Here is a 24,408-nt window from a genome sequence, read left to right as displayed (position 1 = left end):
TAGAAGAGACAAAGAAAGACACTACATAATGTTCAAGGGATCGATCCAAGAAGAAGATATAACAATTGTAAATATTTATGCACCCAAAATAGGACCACCTCAATACATAAGGCAAATACTAACAGCCATAAAAGGGGAAATCAACAGTAACACATTCACAGTAGGGGACTTTAACACCTCACTTTTACCAATGGACAGATCATCCAAAATGAAAATAAATAAGGAAACGCAAGCTTTAAATGATACATTAAACAAGATGGACTTAATTGATATTTATAGGACATTCCATCCAAAAACAACAGAATACACATTTTTCTCAAGTGCTCATGGAACATTCTCCAGTATAGATATCTTGGGTCAGAAATCAAGCCTTGGTAAATTTAAGAAAATTGAAATCGTATCAAGTATCTTTTCCGACCACAACGCTATGAGACTAGGTATCAATTACAGGAAAAGATGTGTAAAAAATACAAACACATAGAGGCTAAACAATACACTACTTAATAACGAAGTGATCACTGAAGAAATCAAGGAGGAATTAAAAAAATACCTAGAAACAAATGACAATGGAGACACGACGACCCAAAACCTATGGGATGCAGCAAAAGCAGTTCTCAGAGGGAAGTTTATAGCAATACAGTCCTACCTTAAGAAACAGGAAACATCTCGAATAAACAACCTAACCTTGCACCTAAAGCAATTAGAGAAAGAACAAAAACACCCCAAAGTTAGCAGAAGGAAAGAAATCAGATCAGATCAGAAATAAATGAAGGAAATGATAGCAAAGTACAATAAAACTAAAGGCTGGTTCTTTGAGAAGATAAACAAAATTGATAAACCATTAGCCAGACTCATCAAGAAAAAAAGGGACAAGACTCAAATCAACAGAATGAGAAATGAAAAAGGAGAAGTAACAACTGACATTGCAGAAATAAAAAGGATCATGAGAGATTACTACAAGCAACTCTATGCCAATAAAATGGACAACCTGGAAGAAATGGACAAATTCTTAGAAATGCACAACCTGCCAAGACTGAATCAGGAAGAAATAGAAAATATGAATAGACCAATCACAAGCACTGACACTGAAACTGTGATTAAAAATCTTCCAACAAACAAAAGCCCAGGACCAGATGGCTTCACAGGCAAATTCTATCAAACATTTAGAGAAGAGCTAACACCTATCCTTCTCAAACTCCTCCAAAATATAGCAGAGGGAGGAACACTCCCAAACTCATTCTACGAGGCCACCATCACCTTGATACCAAAACCAGGCAAAGATTTCACAAAGAAAGAAAACTACAGGCCAATATCACTGATGAACATAGATGCAAAAATCCTCAACAAAATACTAGCAAACAGAATCCAGCAGCACATTAAAAGGATCATACACCATGATCAAGTGGGGTTTATTCCAAGAATGCAAGGATTCTTCAATATACGCAAATCAATCAATGTGATACACCATATTAACAAATTGAGAAGAAAAACCATATGATCATCTCAATAGATGCAGAGAAAGCTTTTGACAAAATTCAACACCCATTTATGATAAAAAACCCTGCAGAAAGTAGGCATAGAGGGAACTTTCCTCAACATAATAAAGGCCATATGTGACAAACCCACAGCCAACATCGTCCTCAATGGTGAAAAACTGAAACCATTTCCACTAAGATCAGGAACAAGACAAGGCTGCCCACTCTCACCACTCTTATTCAACTTAGTTTTGGAAGTTTTAGCCACAGCAATCAGAGAAGAAAAGGAAATAAAAGGAATCCAAATTGGAAAAGAAGAAGTAAAGCTGTCACTGTTTGCAGATGACATGATACTATACATAGAGAATCCTAAAGATGCTACCAGAAAACTACTAGAGCTAATCAATGAATTCTGTAAAGTAGCAGGATACAAAATTAATGCACAGAAATCTCTGGCATTCCTGTACACTAATGATGAAAAATCTGAAAGGGAAATCAAGAAAACACTCCCATTTACCATAGCAACGAAAAGAATAAAATATCTAGGAAAAAACCTACCTAAGGAGACAAAAGACCTGTATGCAGAAAATTATAAGACACTGATGAAAGAAATTAAAGATGATACAAATAGATGGAGAGATATACCATGCTCCTGGATTGGAAGAATCAATATTGTGAAAATGACTCTACTACCCAAAGCCATCTACAGATTCAATGCAATCCCTATCAAACTACCGCTGGCATTTTTCACAGAACTAGAACAAAAAATTTCAAAATTTCTTTGGAAAAACAAAAGACCCCGAATAGCCAAAGCAATCTTGAGAACGAAAAACGGAGCTGGAGGAATCAGGCTCCCTGACTTCAGACTATACTACAAAGCTACAGTAATCAAGAGAGTGTGGTACTGGCACAAAAACAGAAAGATAGATCAATGGAACAGGATAGAAAGCCCAGAGATAAACCCACGCACATATGGTCACCTTATCTTTGATAATGGAGGCAGGAATGTACAGTGGAGAAAGGACAGCCTCTTCAATAAGTGGTGCTGGGAAAACTGGACAGGGACATGTAAAAGTATGAGATTAGACCATTCCCTAACACCATACACAAAAATAAGCTCAAAATGGATTAAAGACCTAAATGTAAGGCCAGAAACTATCAAACTCTTAGAGGAAAACATAGGCAGGACACTCTATGACATAAATCACAGCAAGATCCTTTTGGACCCACCTCCTAGAGAAATGGAAATAAAAACAAAGACGAACAAATGGGACCTAATGAAACTTCAAAGCTTTTGCACAGCAAAGGAAACCATAAACAAGACGAAAAGACAATCCTCAGAATGGGAGAAAATATTTGCAAATGAGGCAACTGACAAAGGATTAATCTCCAAAATTTATAAGCAGCTCATGCAGCTCAATAGCAAAAAAACAAACAACCCAATCCAAAAATGGGCAGAAGACTTAAATAGGCATTTCTCCAAAGAAGATATACAGACTGCCAACACACACATGAAAGAATGCTCAACATCATTAATCATTAGAGAAATGCAAATCAAAACTACAATGAGATATCATCTCACACCAGTCAGAATGGCCATCATCAAGAAATCTAGAAACAATAAATGCTGGAGAGGGTGTGGAGAAAAGGGAACATTCTTGCACTGCTGGTGGGAATGTGAATTGGTACAGCCACTATGGAGAACAGTATGGAGGTTCCTGAAAAAGCTACAAATAGAACTACCATACGACCCAGCAATCCCACTACTAGGCGTATACCCTGAGAAAACCATAATTCAAAAAGAGACGTACCAAAATGTTCATTGCAGCTCTATTCACAATAGCCCAGAGATGGAAACAACCTAATTGTCCATCATCGGATGAATGGATAAAGAAGATGTGGCACATATATACAATGGAATATGACTCAGCCATAAAAAGAAACGAAACTGAGCTATTTGTAATGAGGTGGATAGACCTAGAGTCTGTCATACAGAGTGAAGTAAGTCAGAAAGAGAAAGACAAATACCGTATGCTAACACATATGTATGGAATTAAAAAAATATCATGAAGAACCTAGGGGTAAAACAGGAATAAAGACACAGACCTACTTGAGAATGGGCTTGAGGATATGGGGAGGGGGAAGGGTAAGCTGTGACAAAGCAAGAGAGAGGCATGGACATATATACACTACCAAATGTAAGGTAGATAGATAGTGGGAAGCAGCCGCATAGCACAGGGAGATCAGCTCGGTGCTTTGTGACCACCTGGAGGGGTGGGATAGGGAGGGTGGGAGGGAGGGAGACGCAAGAGGGAAGGGATGTGGGAACAGATGTATATGTATGACTGATTCACTTTGTTATAAAGCAGAAACTAATAAAAAAAAGAAAAAGAAAAAATAAAATATGAATTTTTACAACTATTGAGGTAATGTTTTAAAAATATGCTTATTGATGATTTCTATTTTATTTCTGCTGATTTAGCACATTTATGCCTTTTAATTAATTTTCTACTTCATGTTCATACTTTAAACTCTTTTCATACATTAAAGACATTAACACATCGTGTGACATAAATATTGCAAATACTTTTGATCACACTGCCAATAACCTTCAGCTCTTTTGCTGGTGTACTGTCAGATGTACACATTCTTATGTTTCTGTAATCAAATGTATGAAGTAAATTCATTTGCTGTTTTGGCTTTCGAAATCACCTATCTCACCAGTAGCTTTGATGACTAAATCTGCAGTTTTAATACCTTTACTGTGGTATACTTAACATACAATAAACATTACATCTTTAAATGATAAAGTTTGAATGGGTTTTGATATAAGTATATACCTATAAAACCATCACCAGGAATAGGATAATGAACATCACCTCTAAAAGTTACTTAAGGTTCCTCTGTACTTCCTTTCTTCTCCCCCTCACTTCCTATGCCCTCATTCCCAGGGAAGTACTGACCTGCTTTCTGTCACTGTAGATTAGTTTGCCTTTTCTAGAATTTTTCTATAAATGGAAACAGAGTACATATTCTTTTAGTCTACTTTTTCTAACTCATCGTAATTATTTTGAGAGTCATCAATATTTCTGAATGTTTATTGCTTTTTGTTGCTGAGTAGTATTCTATTGACTGGTATACCACAATTTGTTTATTCATTCACCTGTTAATGGAAATTTGGATTATTCCCAGTCTGAGCGTGATACAAATAAAGCTGTTGTGAACGTTCATGTGTAAGTCTTTATATGTATATTCAATTTCTCTTCTAGAAGTGGAATGGCTGGATCCTATGATATGTGTATTTTTAACTTTCTAAGAAAACTTCCAAACCATTTTCCAAAGTGGTTGTACTATCTTACATTCCTATCAGCAGTTAATTGAAGTTCCATTAGGTCTGGTCCAGAGACAAGATGGCAGAGTAGAAGGATGTGAGCTTACCTCTTCTTACAGAAACACGAAAATAACAACTAACTGCTGAACAACTGTCGAAAAAAAATGCTGGAACCTACCAAAAAAGACACCCTACACCCAAAGAGAAGAAGAAGCCACAACAAGATGGGAGGAGGGGCACAATCACGATAAAATCAGATCTCATACACGCTGGTAGGCGACCCACAAACTGGAAAATAATTATACCACAGAAGTTCTCCCACATGGGACCAAAGTTCTGAGCCCCATGTCAGGCTCCCCAGCCTGGGGGTCTGGCAACAGGAGGAGAAGCCCCCAGAGAATCTGGCTTTGAAGCCCAGCAGAGTTTGATCGCAGGAGTTCCACAGGATGGGGAAACAGAAACTCCACTCTTGGACGGTGCACATAGGGCCTCGTGCACACCAGGACCCAGGGAAAAAAGCGATGACCTCGTAAGAGTCTGGGACAGACTTACCTGCTAGTATTGGAGGGTCCCCTGTGGAGGCGGGGGCGTGGGTATGGCTCACTGTGGGGACAAGGACACTGGTGGTGGTAGCTCTGGAGAGTACGCATTTGCGTGAGCCCTCTAGGAGTCCACCAGCTTTGCAACACATGCTAAAGGAACTTCTCTTTAGGAGACAAGAAAAGGCCACAACTAGAAATAAGAAAATTATGAATGGGGGAGCTCACCAGTAAAGGCAAGCATACAGTAAAGGTAGGAAATCATCTGCATACAATATGATATCAAAACTAGCAAATGTGAGAAGAGGAGAGCACAAATGCAGGATATTGGAAATGCATTTGAAATTCAAAGACCAGAAACTTAAAACAATCTTGTTTATATACAGTCTGCTATATCAAAACCTCATGGTAACTGCAAACAGAAAATCTACAATAGATACACACACAAAAAAGAAAAAGGAATCCAAACACAACAGTAAAGTTAGTCATCAAATCACAAAAGAAGAGAACAAAAGAGGAAGGGAAGAAAAAACACCTGCAAAAACAAATCCAAAACAATAAACAAAATGGCAGTAAGGACATACATATCCATGATTACCCTAAACATAAACAGATTAAATGCTCCAACCAAAAGACATAGACTGTCTGAATGGATACAAAAATATGACCTGTATATATGCTGTTTACAAGAGACCCACTTCAGATCTAGGGACAATTACACACTGAAAGTGAGGGGATGGAAAAAGGTATTCCATGCAAATGGAAATCAAAGGAAAGCTGAAGGAGCAACACTCATATCAGACAAAGTAGACTTTAAAATAAAGACTGTTACAAAAGACAAAGAAGGACACTACATAATGATCAAGGGAGCAATCCAAGAAGAAGCTACAACAATTGTAAATATATATGCAGCCAACACAGGAGCACCTCAATATATAAGGGAAATACTAACAGCCAAAAAAGGAGAAAACAACAGTAATACAATAATAGTGGGGGACTTTAACACCCCAGTTTCATCAATGGGCAGATCATCCAAACAGAAAATCAGTAAGGAAACACAGGCCTTAAATGACACATTAGACCAGATGGATTTAATTGATACTTATAGAGCATTCCATCCAAAAGCAGCAGAACACACATTTTTCTCAAGTGCACGCGGAACATTCTCCAGGACTGATCACATGCTGAGCCACAAGCAAGCCTTGGTAAATTTAAGAAAATTGAAATCACATTAAGCATCTTTTCTGATCACAATGCTATGAGATTCGAAATTAACTATAAGAAAAAAATGGTAAAAAACACAAACACCTGGAGGATAAACAATATGCTACTAAACAGCCAATGGATCATCACTGAAGAAATCAAAGAGGAAATCAAAAAATACCTAGAGACAAATGAAAATGAAAGGACGATGATCCAAAACCTATGGGATGCAGCAAAAGTAGTTCTAAGAGGAAAGTTTATAGCAATCGATCTTACCTCAGGAAACAAGAAAAATCTCAAACAACCTAACCTTACACCTAAAGCAACTAGAGAAAGAAAAACAAACAAAACTCAAAGTTAGTAGAAGGAAAGAAATCATAAAGATCAGAGCAGAAATAAATGAAATGAGATGAAGAAAACAATAGAAAAGATAGATGAAACCAAAGGCTGGTTCTTTGAGAAAATAAACAAAATTGATAAACCATTAGCCAGACTCATCAAGAAAAAAAGGGAGAAGACTCAAATCAATAGAATTAGAAATGAAAAAGGAGAAGTAACAACTGACACTGCAGAAATACAAAGGATCATGAGAGACTACTACAAGCAACTACATGCCAAAAAAAATGGACAACTTAGATGAAATGAACAAATTCTTAGAAAAGTACAGTCTCTCAAGACTGAACCAGGAAGAAATAGAAAATATGAACAGACCAATCACAAGTACTGAAATTGGAACTGTGTTTTGAAAATTCCCAACAAAAAAAAGTCCAGGACCAAATGGCTTCAGAGGTGAATTATATCAAACATTTAGAGAAGTGTTAACACCTATCCTTCTGAAATCATTCCCAAACATTACAGAGGGAGGAATTCTCCCAAACTCATTCTATGAGGCCACCATCGCCCTGATACCAAAACGAGACAAAAATACCACAAAAAAAGAAAATTGCAGGACAACATCACTGATGAACATAGAAGCAAAACTCAACAAAACACTAGCAATCCAGATCAAACAATACATTAAAGGGATCACACAGCATGATCAAGTGGGATTTATCCCAGGGATGCAAGGATTTTTCAATATCTGCAAATCAATCACTGTGATACACCACATCAATAAACTGAAGAATAGAAACCATATGATCATCTCAATAGATGCAGAAAAAACTTTTGACAAAATTCAACACCCATTTATGATAAAAACTCTTCAGAAAGTGGGCATAGAGGGAACATACCTCAACATAATAAAGGCCATATATGACAAACCTACAGCTAACAACATACTCAACACTGAAAAGCTGAAAGTATTTCTTCTAAGATAAAGAACGAGACAAGGATGTGCACTCTTGCCAATTTTACTCAACATAGTTTTGGAAGTCCTAGCCACAGCAATCAGAGAGGAAAAAGAAATGAAGGGAATCCAAATTGGAAAAGAAGTAAAATTGTCACTGTTTGCAGAAAATCCTTAAGATGCCACCAGAAAACTACTAGAGTTCATCAATGAATTCAGTAAAGTCGCAGGATACAAAATTCATACACAGAAATCTGTTGCACTTCTATACACTAACAACAAAAGACCATACAGAGAAATTAAAGGAACAATCCCATTTACCAGCACATCAAAAAGAATAAACTACCTAGAAATAAACCTACCGAAGGAAGCAAAAGACCTGTACTCCAAAAACTATAAGGTGCTGATGAAAAAAAACGAAGATGACACAAACAGATGGAAAGATATACCATGCTCTTGGATTGGAAGAATCAATATTGTCAAAATGACTGTACTACCCAAAGGAATCTACAGATTCAGTGCAATCCCTATCAAATTACCAACAGCATTTTTCAGAGACCTAGAACAACAACAAAAAAAAAATCTTAAAATTTATATGGAGACACAAAAGACCCTGAATAGCCCGAGCAATGTTTTTTTTTTTTTTTTTTTTTTTTTTTTTTTTTTTTTGCGCTACGCGGGCCTCTCACTGTTGCGGCCTCTCCCGTTGCGGAGCACAGGCTCCAAACGCGCAGGCCCAGTGGCCATGGCTCACGGGCCCAGCAGCTCCACGGCATGTGGGATCCTCCCGGACCGGGGCACGAACCCGTGTCCCCTGCATCGGCAGGCGGACACCCAACCACTGCGCCACCAGGGAAGCCCCAGAGCAATCTTGAGAAAGAAAAACAGAGCTGCAGGAATCAGGCTCCCTGACTTCAGACTATACTACAAAGCTACAGTAGTCAAAGCAGTATGGTTCTGGCACAAAAACGGAAATACAGATGAATGGAACAGGAGAGAAAGCCCAGAAATAAACCCATGCACCTATGGTGAATTGATCTACAACAAAGGAGGCAAGACTATACAGTGGAGAAAAGACAGTTTCTTCAATAAGTGGTGCTGGAAAAACTAAACAGCTACATGGAAAACAAATGAAATTAGAACACTGTTTTACACCATACACAGAAATAAACTCAAAATGGATTAATCATCTGAATGTAAGACCAGACACTATAATACTCAAAGAGGAAAACATAGGCAGAACACTCTTTCACATAAATTGCAGCAATACCTTTCTCAATCTGTCTCCCAGCGTAATGGAAATAAAAGCACAAATAAACAAGTGGGACCTAATTAACTCAAAAGCTTTTGCACAGCAAAGGAAACCACATACAAAATGAAAAGACACTTACAGAATGAGAGAAAACATTTGCAAACAATGCAACCAACAAGGGATTAATCTCTAAAATTTACAAACAGCTCATACAGCTCAATATCAAAAAAAAACAAACAACCCAATCAAAAAATGGGCAGAAGACCTAAATAGACATTTCGTAAAAGAAGACATACAGCTGACCCACAAACACATAAAAAGATGCTCAACATCACTGATTATTAGAGAAATGCAAATCAAAACTACAGTGAGGTGTCACCTCACACCAGTCAGAATGGCCATCATCAAAAAGTCTACAAACAATAAATGCTGGAGAGGATGTGGAGAAAAGGGAACCCTCCTACACTGTTGGTGGGAATGTGAATTGGTACAGCCACTATGGAGAACAGTATGGAGGTTCCTTAAGAAACTAAAAATAGAGCTACCATATGATCCTGCAATCCCACTCCTGGGCATACATCTGGAGAAAAACATGGTTCTAAAGAATACATGCACCCCAATGCTCATTGCAACACTGTTTACAATAGCCAAGACACAGAAGCAACCTAAATGTCCATCAAAACATGAATGGGTAGGGCTTCCCTGGTGGCGCAGTGGTTGAGAGTCCGCCTGCCGATGCAGGGGATACGGGTTCGTGCCCCGGTCTGATTGGCATGTACACACTGCTCTATTTAAAATAGAAAACCAACAAGGACCTACTGTATGGTACAGGGAACTCTGCTCAATACTCTGTAATAACCTAAATGGAAAAAGGATAGATACACGTGTATGTATAACTGAATCACTATGCTGTACACCTGAAACTAAACATTGTGAATCAACTATACTCCAATATAAAATAAAAATGTTTTGAAAAACTTCCTTTAGTTGCATGTCCTTGCCAATACCTGGTATGGTCAGACTTTTAAATTTTAGATATTCTAAAACATGTTCAGTGATATCTCACTGTAGTTTTATTTTTATTTCCTTAATGATTAATGATTAAACACACATATATCTTTACCATCCATTTATCTTCTTTGGAGGAGTACTTTTTTACTCTTTTGTTCATTTTATTTCACTGGGTTGTTTGCTTTCTTTCAGTGATTTGAGTTTGTATATATGTGTATATTCATGCGTGTGTATTCATATAAGTGTACATGTTCTTTTACATATATCATGGATAAAACTCATTTTTGAGAAGTATCGTTTCTATTTTCATCCTCTTAACAATGTCTTTCAAAGAGCAGAAGTTCTTCATTTGTGAAGTCCAATTTTTCTTTTTCTCTCTTATGCATTATGCTTTTGGTGTTGTATATAAGAAATCTTTGATAATCCCAGGCCATTAAAATTTTCTCCTATGTTTTCTTCTTTAAGTTTCATAATTGGGGGTTTACATTTATCTCTAGGGTCCATTTTCAATTAATATTTATATGTAGTGCTAGGTATGGATGGGTGTTCCCTCCCTCTTTTTTTTTTTTGCACGTGGACATCCAATTGTTCACGTATCATTGTAGAAAATCAATTGACCATATATATTGTCAATGCAACAGTTTTCTAAATGATTCTAAAATTTAGTTGCACTTTGTCCAAAACCAGTAGGAAAGCTTTAATCAAAGTAGTCACAAAATGGAGCAACAAAGAACTTCAGTTACAAACTGCAAGTATTAAAAACAAAGCATATAAAAAAGGAATTATTATAATGACACCAAAACCTCAGGCAACAAAAGCAAAACTAAACAAGCGAGACTACATCAAAGTAAATGTTTTTACATAGCAAAGGAAACAATCAATAAAATGAAAAGGCAACCTATAAATTGGGAGAAAATATTTGTAACCCGTATATCTGATAAGGGGTTAATATCCAAAGTATCTAAGGATCTCCTATTACTCAAAAGCAAAAAACAAAGAACCCAATTAAAACATGGTCAGTGGACCTGAATAGACATTTTTTCAAAGAAGATAAACAAATAACTAACAGGTATATGAGAAGATGCTCAACATCACTAATCATCAGGGAAATGCAAATCAAAACCACATGAGATATCACCTCAGACTTGATACAATGTATATTACCAAAAAGACAAGAGATAACAAATGTTCCTGAGGATATGGGGAAAACAGAGCCCTTATACACTCTTGGTGGGAATGTAAATTGGTACAGCCATTATGGAAAACACAATGGAGGTTTCTCAACAAAACTAAAAATAGAACTACCATATAATTCAGTAATCCTACTTCTGGTACATAAGCAAAGGAAATGAAATCAGTGCCTTGAAGAGATATCTGTGCTCCCATGTTCATTGCAGTATTATTCATAATAGCCAAGATATGGAAACAACCTAAGTATCTGTTGATAGAAGAAGAATGAATAAAAATGGAATGTGTGTATGCATGTATATTAGTGTATATTATTAGAATATGATTCAGCCTTAAAAAAAGGAGATCCTGCCATTTGCAACAACATGGGTGAAACTGGAGGTCATTATGCTAAGTGAAATAAGCCAGACAGAAAGACAAAACAAACAATAACAACAATAAAAGACCCTGCATGATCTCACTGATATGTGGAACCTAAAAAGTAGAATACACAGAAACAGAGAGAAGAAGGTAGAATGGTGGTTACCAGGAGTGGGGAGGTGGGAGAAATGGGGAGATGTTAGTCAAGGGGTAGAAAGTTGTAGTTACATAGTATGAGTAAGTCTAGAGATGGATGTTGGGCAAGATGCCTATAGTTACAAATACTGTAATGAAGACTGGAAATTTGATAAAAATGTACATTTCAGGGGCTCTCATCACACACACTAATAGAACTATGTGAGGAGATATGTTAATTAGCTTGATTTAGTGATCATTTCACTAGGTATATCAAATTATCATGTTGTACACCTTAAGTATATACAACTTTTCTTAAATAGATAAAAGCAAGGGAGAAGCAGATGAAATTTAATTATGAGAACTTTAAAGAAGTATAACATCTCATTTTGCAATTTTATAATTGTGCCTAGAAATCTAGATGTGTTGGAAGGATATTTTGACGGAGCTCATATTTCTAACTGAAAAAATTTATATTCTGTTCTGAAAAGGAGAGAAGTTGAAAGAACATGATTGTGTGGCATTTCAATCCAGTGAAATATTTTTTAAACATCATATATACAAGCAACTTATTTGTTAAGTTTTGCCTTGGGAAAATATTTGTTCAAGAAAGTTACTCAATATGGGTGAAAAAATAAAATAGTTGGAATTATATATTCACACCTTGCAATAGGAAGAACAGGCCTAAGAATGTCCTCCATTTAGCAGGATTGGCCAGAGTTTACCAGGCAACTTGGTACCTGTACAAGAGACACTTTTCTCAATTAACCTTATTAAAACCTACAGAGAAGAGGCATAAGAAGTTATCAACAACTTAAGTTTATTAGTCAGGAGGGCCTTCAAGATGGCAGAGGAGTAAGACGTGGAGATCACCTTCCTCCCCACAAATAGATTCAAAATACATCTACCTATGGAACAGCCCCGACAGAACACCTACTGAACGCTGGCAGAAGACCTCAGACTTCCCAAAAGGCAAGAAACTCCCCACGTACCTGGGTAGGGCAAAAGAAAAAAGGAGAAACAGAGACAAAAGAATAGGGATGGGACCTGCACCAGTGGGAGGGAGCTGTGAAGGAGGAAAGGTTTCCACACACCAGGAAGCCCCTTCGCGGGCGGAGACTGTGGGTGGCGGAGGGGGAAGCTTCGGAGCCACGGAGGAGAGCGCAGCCACAGGGGTGCGGAGGGCAAAGCGGGGAGATTCCAGCACAGAGGGCCGGTGCTCACCAGCACTCACCAGCCCGAGAGGCTTGTCTGCTCACCCGCCTGGGCGAGTGGCGGCTGGGAGCTGAAGCTCAGGCTTCAGAGGTCAGATCCCAGGGAGAGGACTGGGGTTGGCTGTGTGAACACAGCCTGAAAGGGGCTAGTGCACCGCAGCTAGCCGGGACAGAGTCCAGGAAAAAGTCTGGAACTGCCTAAGAGTGAAGAGACCATTGTTTCGGGGTGCATGGGGAGTGGGGATTCAGAACACCACGTAAATGAGCTCCAGAGATGGGCGCAAGCCATGGCTATCAGCAAGGACACCAGAGACGGGCATGAAACACTAACGCTGCTGCTGCAGCCACCAAGAATCCTGTGTGCAAGCACAGGTCACTCTCCATACCTCCCCTCCTGGGAGCCTGTGCAGCCCATCACTGCCAGGGTCCCGTGATCCAGGGACAACTTCCCCAGGAGAACACAAGGCGCGCCTCAGGCTGCTGCAACGTCACACCAGCCTCTGCTGCCACAGGCTCGCCCCGCATTCCATACCCCTCCCTCCCCCTGGGCTGAGTGAGCCAGAGCCCCCCAATCAGCTGCTCCTTTAACCGCCTCCTGTCTGGGGGACGAACAGAAGCCAGATGGTGACCTACATGCAGAGGTGGGGTCAAATCCAAAGCTGAACCCTGGGAGCTGTGCGAACAAAGAAGAGAAAGGGAAACCTCTCCCAGCAGCCTCAGGAGCAGCGGATTAACTCTCCACAATCAACTTGATGTACCCTGCATCTGTGGAATACCTGAACAGACAAAGAATCATTCCAAAATTGAGGAGGTGGACTTTGGGAGCAACTGTAGACTTGAGGTGTGCTTTCTGCATCTAATTTGTTTCTATTTTATGTTGATCTTTTTAGTATTTAGAGATTATCGTTGTTAGATTTGTTTATTGATTTGGTGGCTCTCTTCCTTTTTCTTTTGATATATATATATTTTATTTTCTCTTTTTGTGGTGTGTACATGTATTCCTCTTTGTGTGATTTTGTCTGTATAGGTTCACTTTTACGATTTGTCCTAGGGTTCTGTCTGCCCATTTATTTTTAGTATAGTTTTTAGCACTTGTTATCATTGCTGGATTTCTTTATTGGTTTGGTTGCTCTCTTCTCTTTTTTATTACTTTTTAATGTTTCATTGTAATACTTTTTTATTTTAATAACTATTTTATTTTTCTTCATTTTTTTTCTCCCTTTTCTTCTGAGCAATGTGGCTGACAGGGTCTTGGTGCTCTGGCTGGGTGTCAGGCCTGAGCCTCTGAGTTGGGAGAGCCAAGTTCAGGACATTGGTCCACCAGAAACCTCCTGGCCCCTCATAATATCAAATAGCAAAACGTCTCCCAGAGATCTCTGTCTCAACACTAAGACTCAGCTCCACTCAACGACCAGCAAGCTCCAGTGCTGGACACCCCGTGCCAAACAACTAGCAAGACAAGAACACAAACGCACCCATTAGCAGAGAGGATGCCTAAAATCATAGAAAGGTCACAGACATCCCAAACACACCACCAGACGTGGTCCTGCTCACCAGAAAGACAAGATCCAAACTCATCCACCAGAACACAGGCACTAGTCCCCTCCACCAGGAAGCCTACACATCCCACTGAACCAAGCTTACCCACTGGGGGCAGACACCAAAAACAACGGAAATTAAGAACCTACAGCCGGTGAAAAGGAGACCCCAAACACTGTAAGTTAAGCAAAATGAGAAGAAAGAGAAATACACAGCAGATGAAGGACCAAGGTAAAAACCCACCAGGATAAACAAATGAAGAGGAAATAGGCAGTCTACGTGAAAAAGAATTCAGAGTAATGACACTAAAGATGATCCAAAATCTTGGAAATAGAATGGAGAAAATACAAGAAACGTTTAACAAGGACCTAGAAGAACTGAAGAGCACACAAAGAATGATGAACAACACAATAAAAGAATTTAAAAATTCTCTAGAAGGAATCAGTAGCAGAATAACTGAGGCAGAAGAATGGATAAGTGACCTGGAAGATGAAATAGTGGAAATAACTACCACAGAGCAGAATAAAGAAAAAAAGAATGAAAAGAATTGAAAACAGTCTCACAGACCTCTGGGACAACATTAAACCCACCAACATTCAAATTATAGGGGTCCCAGAAGAAGAAGAGAAAAAGAAAGGGACTGAGAAAGTATTTGCAGGATTATAGTCAAAACTTCCCTAATATGGGAAAGGAAATAGTCAATCAAGGCCAGAAAGCACAGAGAGTCCCATACAGGATAAATCTAAGGAGAAACATGCCAAGACACATAATTATTCAAACTATCAAAAATTAAATACAAAGAAAAAATATTAAAAGCAGCAAGGGAAAAGCAACAAATAACATACAAGGGAACCCCCATAAGGTTAACACCTGAACTTTCAGCAGAAACTCTGCAAGCCATAAAGGTGTGGCAGGACATATTTAAAGTGATGAAAGGGAAGAACCTACAACCAAGACTACTCTACCCAGAAAGGATCTCATTCAAATTCGATGGAGAAATTAAAACCTTTACAGACAAGGAAAAGCTAAGAGACTTCAGCACCACCAAACCAGCTTTACAACAAATGCTAAGGAACTTTTCTAGGTAGGAAACACAAGGAAAAGACCTACAATAACGAACCCAAAACAATTAAGAAAATGATAATAGGAACATACATATCCATACTTACCTTAAATGTAAATGGATTAAATGCGCCAACCAAAAGACATAGACTGGCTGAACGGATGCAGAAACAAGACCCATATATATGCTGTCTACAAGAGACCCACTTCAGACCTAGGGACACATACAGACTGAAAGTGAGGGGATGGAAAAAGATATTCCATGCAAATGGAAATCAAAAGAAAGCTGGAGTAGCAATTCTCACATCAGACAAAATAGTCTTTAAAATAAAGACTATTACAAGACACAAAGCAGGACACTATATAAAGATCAAGGGATTAATCCAAGAAGAAGAAATAACAACTGTAAATATTTATGCACCCAACATAGGCGCTACTCAATATACAAGACAAATGCTAACAGCCATAAAATGGGAAATTTACAGTAACACAATAATAGTAGGGGACTTTACCACCTCACTTTCACCAAAGGGCAGATCATCCAAAATGAAAATAAATAAGGAAACACAAGCTTTAAAAGACACATGAAACAAGATGGAGTTAATTGATATTTAGGGGACATTCCATCCAAAAAACAACAGAATACACATCCTTCTCCAGTGCTCCTGGAACATTCTCCAGGATAGATCATATCTTGGGTCACAAATCAAGCCTTGGTGAATTTAAGAAAACTGAAATCGTATCAGGTATCTTTTCTGACCACAACACTATGAGGCTAGATGTGAATTACAGGAAAAAATCTGTAAGAAATACAAACACATGGAGGCTAAACAACACACTACTTAATAACCAACAGATCACTGAAGAAATCAAAGAGGAAATCAAAAAATACCTAGAAACAAATGACAATGAAAACACGATGACCCAAAACTTATGGGATGCAGCAAAAGCAGTGCTAAGAGGGAAGTTTAGAGCAATACAATGCTTCCTCAAGAAACAAGAGAAATCTCAAATAAACAACCTAACCTTACACTGAAAGCAATTAGAGAAAGAAGAAGAACAACAACAAAAAACAAAGTTAGCAGAAGGAAAGAAATCATAAAGATCAGAACAGAAATAAATGAAAAAGAAATGAAGGAAACGAGAGCAAAGATCAAGAAAACTAAAAGCTGGTACTTTGAGAAGATAAACAAAAGTGATAAACCATTAGCCAGACTTATAAGGAAAAAAAGGGAAAAGACTCAAATCAGTAGAATTAGAAAGGAGAAAGGAGAAATACCAACTAACACTGCAGAAATACAAAGAATCATGTGAGATTACTACAAGCAACTCTATGCCAATAAAATGGACAACCTGGAAGAAATGGAGAAATTCTTAGAAAAGCACAACCTTCTGAGACTGAACCAGGAAGAAATAGAAAATATAACATCAATCACAAGCACTGAAATTGAAACTGTGATTAAAAATCTTCCAACAAACAAGAGCCCAGGACAAGATGGCTTCACAGGTGAACTCTATGAAACATTTAGAGAAGAGCTAACACCCATCCTTCTCAAACTCTTCCAAAATAGAGCAGAGGGAGGAACACTCCCAAACTCATTCTACAAGGCCACCAGCACCCTGATACCAAAACCAGACAAAGATGTCACAAAGAAAGAAACTACAGGCCAATATCACTGATGAACACAGATGCAAAAATCCTCAACAAAATACTAGCAAACAGAATCCAACAGCACATTAAAAGGATCACACAACATGATCAAATGGGGTTTATCCCAGGAATGCAAGGATTCTTCAATATATGCAAATCAATGTAAAAAACATATTAACAATTTGAAGGATAAAAACCATATGATCATCTCAATAGATGCAGAAAAAGCTTCTGACAAAATTCAACACCCATTTATGATAAAAACCCTCCAGAAAGTAGGCATAGAGTGAACTTACCTCAACATAATAAACGCCATATATGACAAACCCACAGCCAACATCAAACTCAACGGTGAAAAGTTGAAACCATTTCCACTAAGATCAGGAACAAGACAAGGTTGCCCACTCTCACCACTATTATTCAACATAGTTTTAGAAGTTTCAGCCACAGCAGTCAGAGAAGAAATAAAAGGAATCCAAATTGGTGAAGAAGAAGTAAAACTGTCACTGTTTGGATATGACATGATATTCTACATAGAGAATCCTAAAGATGCTACCAGAAAACTACTAGAGCTAATCAATGAATTTGGTAAAGTAGCAGGATACGAAATTAATGCACAGAAATCTCTGGCATTCCTATACACTAATGATGAAAAATCTGAAAGTTAAGAAAACACTCCCATTCACCATTGCAACAAAAAGAATAAAATATCTAAGAATAAACCTACCTAAGGAGATAAAACACCTCTATGCAGAAAATAATAAGACACTGATGGAAGAAATTAAAGATGATACAAATACATGGAGAGATATACCATGTTCTTGGATCAGAAGAATCAACTTTGTGAAAATGACTCTACTACCCAAAGCAATCTACAGATTCAATGCAATCCCTATCAAACTACCACTGGCATTTTTCACAGAACTAGAACAAAAAATTTCATAATTTGTATGGAAACACAAAAGACCCCGAATAGCCAAAGCAATCTTGAGAAAGAAAAATGGAGCTGGAGGAATAACGCTCCCTGACTTTAGACTATACTACAAAGCTACAGTGGTCAAGACAGTATGAAACTGGCACAGAAGCACAAATACAAACCAATGAAACATGACAGAAAGTCCAGAGATAAACCCACGCACATATGGTCACCTTATCTTTGATAAAGGAGGCAAGAATATACAGTGGAGAAAAGACAGCCTCTTCAGTTAAGTGGTGCTGGGAAAACTGGACAGCTACATGGAAAAGAATGAAATTAGAACACTCCCTGACATCATACACAAAAATAAACTCAAAATGGATTAAAGACATAATGTAAGGCCAGACACTATAAAACTCTTAGAGGAAAATATAGGCAGAACACTCTATGACATAAATCACAGCAAGATCCTTTTTGACCCACCTCCTAGAGAAAGGGAAATAAAGACAAAAATAAACAAATATGACCTAATGAAACTAAAAAGCTTTTGCATTGCAAAGGAAACCATAAAAAAGACGAAAGGACAACCCTTAGAATGGGAGAAAGCATTTGCAAATGAAGCAACTGACCAAAGATTAATCTCCAAAATATAGAAGCAGCTCATGCTGGTGAATATCAAAAAAACAAACAACCCAATCCAAAAATGGGCAGACAACTTACATAGACATTTCTCCAAGGAAGATATACACATCGACAACAAGCATGTGAAAGGATGCTCAAAAGCACTAATCATTAGAGAAATGCAAATCAAAACTACGAAGTATCACCTCACATCTGTTAGAATGGCCATCATCAAAAAATCTACAAACAATAAATTCTGGAAAGGATGTGGAGAAAAGGGAACACTCCTGCACTGTTGGTGGGAATGTAAACTGATACAGCCACTATGGAGAACAGTATGGAGGTTCCTTAAAAAACTACAAATAGAACAACCATACGACCCAGCAATCCCACTACTGGGCATATACCCTGAGAAAACCATAATTCAAACAGAGTCATGTACCACAATGTTCACTGCAGCTCTATTTACAATAGCCCGGAGATGGAAACAACCTAAGTGTCCATCATCGCATGAATGGATAAAGAAGATGTGGCACATATATACAATGGAATATTACTCAGCCATAAAAAGAAACGAAATTGAGCTATTTGTAATGAGGTGGATAGACCTAGAGTCTGTCATACAGAGTGAAGTAAGTCAGAAACAGAAAGACAAATACTGTATGCTAACACATATATATGGAATTTAAGAAAAAAATTATGACGAAGCCTCTAGGGGTAAGACAGGAATAAAGACACAAACCTACTAGAGAATGGACTTGAGGATATGGGGAGTGGGAAGGGTAAGCTGTGACAAAGCGAGAGAGAGGCATGGACATATATACACTACCAAAGGTAAAATAGATAGCTAGTGGGAAGCAGCCGCAAAGCATGGGGAGATCAGCTCGGTGCTTTCTGACCACAGAGTGGTGGGATAGGGAGGGTGGGAGGGAGGGAGATGCAAAGGGAAGAGATATGGGGACATATGTATATGTATAACTGATTCACTTTGTTATAAAGCAGAAACTAACACAGCATTGTAAAGCAATTATACTCCAATAAAAATGTTAAAAGAAATCAAAAAAAAGAAAAAAGAAAAAACAACATAGACAAAAGCAACAATATGAAAAACATACCTAGAAAGAAACCATACAAAAATGCATATAATCTACATGGAGGCAACAATAAGAATTTCCTGATTGACGTAGGAAAAAGAAGTCTCAACCAGAATAGTATGTTATGTATACTCGTGAAGCACAGATATTGTAAGAATATCGATTTTGCTTAATTCATTTATAGATTTAGTACCTTATCCATAGCAGCTGATGACAATCAAACATGGGCTACTGTTTCCTGTACCCAAAATCAACCATGGAAACATTACAGAAGGAATAAAGAAAAAACATTAACAAACGCAAAAACACAAAACTAAATAATCCCTGAGGGGCAATAAGTCGCCACTGAACTAGAACCTGAGTGTGGGCAGGTAGGGGGATGCCCTGAATTCGAGACAGGTCTGTAGCCTGCAAGAGAGGCAGATGACAGGATTGATTAGAGGAAAGCCTTTAAACTTGAGCCCTTGATTCTTCCACTGTGCTCTGGGACCATGACTCTCCACTGCTTCACTGAAGGAACCTGAGGCAGCATTTCAGAGCCCGCATGCCAGGAGCATGGGACACCAAAGATTGGGCTGGATGTGGCAGTGTGGTCCACAGGCTGTGAAACAACCATCTGAAACTTTGTTCGTGGATGACGACTGGCCTTTTTAAATGATCATCTTAATAGACTATCACACACGGACTCAAAGAGAAAAGCAAGTAACACAGTACTTGTACAAAAGGACAGAAATTCATTTCTGAACTTCTGGGCAATGCCCCTGATGTCAACAAAGAGAGACCACAGTGAGAACTGTCAGGCTAAGGCGCCCCTTCACTAACTCCTCTGGGATTCTGTGGGGCATGGTTGGGGACAGGGATGGATTCATACCAGAGAAGGAAGGAATCGCAGGCCCTGCCAGCAGTCAACGTGACGACCTTGAGTGAGACCTGACGGGCTCCGAACCACAGAAGAGAGTCTCGCCTCCTTTCCCCTCAGCTCATCTTACCTGCAGCAGCCATCTCTGGGAGGCTCCAGGCAGAAGTGTCCAGATGAGACGTGCCTGCACTTCACACCAGCAGTCTCAGGGAGTTGATGTCTTTGATGTGAGGCCTTGGCCTCAGGTCAGCAGACGGGAGGTAGCCCAGCACCTACAGGGAGTCAAGAGAAGACACTGAGGGAGGACTGAGAGCACCATCCACCATAGAAGAGGGGGCCCCAAAGAGCCCTCACTGTCGGTCTCGGGGGACCCAGGCATGGCTGTGAGGCTCAGGCCCCCAGATACTTCCAGCTGGGGGTGCCGACAGAAATGAGAGCCAAGGTGTGACGCCTGCTGACTCAGCTCAGCAGAGGGAAAAGTCCCAGAACCTGCCAAGAGTCAACGAGAGGGCCTCGTGCCAGGCCCGCGGGAAGCTCCCCTGGAACCACCCTCCGACCCCCTTCCCGCCCTGCCCCGCCCCGCCCCGGCCCCAGCCCCCGCCCCCCCATGCTGTGCTCCTGGAGCCCAGATGCGCATGACCGGATGTGACGTCCTCCTACACACGCGGTGGGGGCGACGCCATTGTTGAGAGCTGCCGTCCGGTGAGGGTGAGCCGCAGGAGGAATCCCACGTCTCTTCAGGTGTCAAAGTGTGAGGTAACCCCAGTTAGAAGTGCGGGGACGCCCGCGACACCCCCAATCCACTTTCCCTCTGAAAAGAGACGGAACAGGCCCCGCCCACCCCGCCCCTGCTCTCGGCCCGAGAGGCTCGGGCCTGGCCGTTAGGCCCAAAGTCCATCCGCTTCCCCCACGGGGTCTCGGGCAAGGAAGGCCTCGCTCTGAGGCTGGTGGACCCTGGCTCACCTCAGTTGAGGGAGCGTCCCAGGCCCTGTGAAGGACGGGACCCCTGTGGGGACCGAGGGGCTCCACACCCCAAAATGGCGGCCACGCAGACCTCGCCCCTGACGTCGGCCTGGGAGCTTCCGGGCAGGTCTAAAGACTGAGGGGCTCCCTCAGTGTGAACGCAGACGGACGGACGGACGCGGGAGACCCAGGGAGGACGGGGCCTTGTTCTGAGGGGCTGGCCGCAGGTCAGCAGAGGGAGGATTTCCAGGGCACGGGAGGAGTTAGGGTGAGGACCGTCCTCCCCGTCGCAAGGGCACCTCAGAACCCCTCCCCTGTTGTCAGCCGCTTCCTCCTGGCCACACGCGGAGAAGGGAGGGCTGCTGTCTGAGAGGGGAGGTGCAGGCCAGCAGAAGGCGCGTCCCTAAGCACCGCCAAGAGTCAGCCCAAGCCCTTGAGTGAGGGCCAGTGGGGCCGCCAGCCACAGGGCCTCGACCTGTCTGCCGCACGCTGCAGGCTTGGTACAACTCTGCCACGTGCGGCCGCCTGGTCACCCTCACTGCCTCCTAGTGAGACTCAGGCAGGTGCCGGCACTGGTGCGAGCAGATGGCCCTCGGGGCAAGAGAGGAGCTCCAGGCTGCACCGGCCGTCCAGGGAGGACCCCGAGTGAGGACTAAGGGAGTCACCCACCCCGAGGAGAAGGGGCCAGAGAGAACACGGCCTGTCCCCTCCTGCCAACCCTTAAACTCCCAAGAAAGGACTGTCAGGCCGAGCCTGCCCGTAATTTCCTCTGCCAGGTCCAAGGGAGGTTAGAGCTTTGTTCTGAAGGGGCAGCCACGAGGCAGCAGAAGGGAGGGTCCCAGGGCCCTTCGGTGGTGGGCTGAACGCTCCCTCCTTTCCTCCTCCTGGGTGTCACGGAGGATGGTGGTGTCAACTTCAGAGCAGCAGAGGGCATGGGGTGGGGGGGGGGGGAGTCTTGCCAACAACTGTCATCCTGACTCTGAATGGGAACCGCGGGGACCTACCTCCCCTGCCAGCCCTCACTATCACCCCCGTACCGCCCAGGCAGGGCTGGCTGGCTGTGCCCCAAGGCTCACTCGACCGTCCTCCACAGGGCTCTCAGGGGACAGGCTGAGCAGGAGAACAGGAGCCCTGTGGGCCCTCGGGCAGTGCCCTCACGGACCCTGCAGAGGCGGCCTTGGTTAAAGCCAGGGAGGACTCTCCCCGCTGAAGGTGCTCACAGCATCTCCTTGTCCCTCCCCCAGGTGCCCTCGTTGCCTGCCTTCCTGCCCACGCTCCCGCCTGCTGGCCCTGACCTGTGTCATCATGCCTCGGGGCCAGAAGAGCAAGCGCCGTGCCCGGGAGAAACGCCGCCAGGCCCGGGAGGAGACTCAGAGTCTCAAGGGTGCCCAGGCCACTGAGGCGGCGGCAGAGATAGAAGAGTCGCCCTCCTCCCCCGCTTCTGTTTCTCGGGGTACTTCCCCGAGCTCCCCTGCTGCTGGCACTCGCCAGGAGCCTCAGGGAGGCCCAGCCACGAGCTCTCGTGCTGCAGGGGTTTCATGCCCAGGATCTGAAGAGGGTGCCCAGAGCCAAGAAGAGGAAAGTGCAAGTACCGCTCAGGAAGCACCTTCCGTTCACAGCACTTACACCGATCCTCTGAACAAGGAAGAAGGCAAGTTGCTGCAGTTCCTGCTGGATAAGTACAATACGAAGGAGCCCATCCCGAAGGCAGCAATGCTGAAGGCTGTCAACAGGAAGTACAAGAAGCACTTCCCTGAGATCCTCAGGAGAGCTTCTGAGTGCCTGGAGCTGCTCTTTGGCCTCGAGCTGAAGGAGCTCGACGTCAAAAGTCACTGCTACATCCTCATCAGAAAGCTGGCCGTCCCCAGTGAGGGAAGTCCGAGTGATGATTCGGGGCTGCCCACGTCCGGTCTCCTGATGTTTCTCCTGGGCATGATCTTCACAAACGGCAACCGGGCCACCGAGGAGGAGCTCTGGGAATTCCTCAATTCGTTGGGCTTGTATGCTGGGAGTAGCCACTTCATCTTTGGGGACCCCAAGAAGCTCATCATACATTTCCTGAAGCAGAATTACCTGACGTACCGCCAGGTGCCCAACAGCGATCCTCCATGCCATGAGTTCCTGTGGGGCCCGAGAGCCGATGCTGAAACCAGCAAGATGGAAGTGCTGGAGTTTATGACGAAGAGGGTTCGTAATATGCCCAGTGCCTTCCCAGATCTCTATGAGGAGGCTCTGAAAGATGAGGAAGAGAGAGCGAGAGTGAGAGCCGCGGCCAGGGCTGCAGCTGTTGCTGAGGGCAGGGCACCTTCTAGGGCCAAGGCCCGCAGCTCCTCCCACATGTAGGGAGGGAGGCCGCGGGCAGATTGCTCACTTTGTTTTGGAAGAGAGCAGTCAGGCTCCTAAATAGTGCAGAGTAGTAGGGGTGGAGGGAACAAAGTATAGATCTCATTTATCTTCCTGTTTTAAACTAGTAACTTCTATATATTATTGATTGATTTATTTAGGTTTTTTCAAATGTTTTTTCTTGTAATAGATAGTGTGTTTTCTTAAGAATACGAATACGTGAATGATATTACTTGCATACTTATTGCTGTTCAAAGAGTTCTAAAGTTACAGTTTTGGTATATATAAAAGAAATTCATGAACCATCTATAATTTCTGTATGATCCAGAAGTAGAAAACATGGCAGTGCAATAGAGATTTTCAT

General features: G+C 41.5%; 1 pseudogene; it reads left to right on the top strand.

Annotated features, from left to right (window-relative positions):
• The first annotated feature begins 22,684 nt into the window (after positions 1–22,684).
• On the top strand, positions 22,685–24,108 carry LOC132482670 (melanoma-associated antigen B17-like; annotated as a pseudogene).
• The last annotated feature ends 300 nt before the right edge of the window (positions 24,109–24,408 follow it).

The sequence above is a fragment of the Mesoplodon densirostris genome, chromosome X, assembly GCF_025265405.1.
Source record: "Mesoplodon densirostris isolate mMesDen1 chromosome X, mMesDen1 primary haplotype, whole genome shotgun sequence".
NCBI lineage: Eukaryota > Metazoa > Chordata > Mammalia > Artiodactyla > Ziphiidae > Mesoplodon > Mesoplodon densirostris.
Note: the sequence above shows the minus strand (reverse complement) of the source record. Positions and strands in the feature narration are given on the sequence as shown.